The sequence below is a fragment of the Macaca mulatta genome, chromosome 1, assembly GCF_049350105.2.
Source record: "Macaca mulatta isolate MMU2019108-1 chromosome 1, T2T-MMU8v2.0, whole genome shotgun sequence".
Lineage (NCBI taxonomy): Eukaryota > Metazoa > Chordata > Mammalia > Primates > Cercopithecidae > Macaca > Macaca mulatta.
The window spans coordinates 150,001,387-150,002,500 of NC_133406.1; positions in this window are offsets into that span (position 1 = coordinate 150,001,387).

Consider the following 1,114-nt stretch of genomic DNA (forward strand, 5'->3'; position numbering starts at 1 on the left):
GAGTGAGAACATGCGGTGTTTGGTTTTCTGTTCTTGTGATAGTTTGCTGAGAATGATAGACTACCATAATTTAAACAATGTCATCACTCTTATTTGTGGATTGCTGTTGGAGACTGTGGAACATAACTGTGAAGTTCTAAAATATGGTACCCCTTCATTCTTCGCAAGAGGATTTCGTGTTTTGAAAATAGTCAAAGTCATCCAGAACACAATTTGATGAATAATTTGGAAAGATATTCAAAATAAGTAACGCAATTTTAGTTATTTAAAATAAAAGAGAGTTGGGTTTTTGACTATTAAGCAGTAGTAGTCCTAATTTTGTTGGAAGTTTGTAAACCAACTCTAAAGCAGTTCTCAAAAAGTACGTCCAAAACACAGCTGAAGCAATGACAGCATTGTTAGAATGGTTAGAATGAGACTGGCCTCTTAAGATAAGTCCGTAAAGATTGACACTCATTTGGATTACAAACCATTAATTAAATTTTTTCTACTTCATACACAGGCAGAAAAATGGAGAGGAAGTATTATGTTGTTTTTTAAATGAGAAGGTATGTTTCCTTAAAGAGCAACTTTACTCATTTCCTATTCTTAAGTCAAATTTGCTTTGCTCAATCTATTTTGTAATATAAGGTTCTGATAGGCTTATTTCCATACACTTTACCTTTGGAATCTTGAATTATGTTACCATTCCTTAGCAAATAGAAGCTATATTCTGAGTTTCCATAATACATTTCTTCATTTTATTCAGATATTGGTAACAAATAAAAACAAATTTCGTATTAAATTATTTTAAATTTACAACTTAATTGTTAAATTACATATTGAAAAAAACTTATAAGTTGAGCATGACATTTTGGTGATTTTTAACATTTCCTATAAATTTGTCTTTTCACCTGTATTTTTATGTATTTTGTCTCTTTTAGTAGTAGGTGAGTAAGTTTTATTCTAACATTTGATGATAAGGTCTCTGTAAAAGACCTTGGTGAAAAGGATACAGAAATTGAAAATGTACCTACATACTAACAAAGAAACATTTAGAGCATTTTATGAACAGGTGAAAAAATGACAATTAGGAAAATAAATCATATCCTTATTCTTTAAGAACAAATTCTCT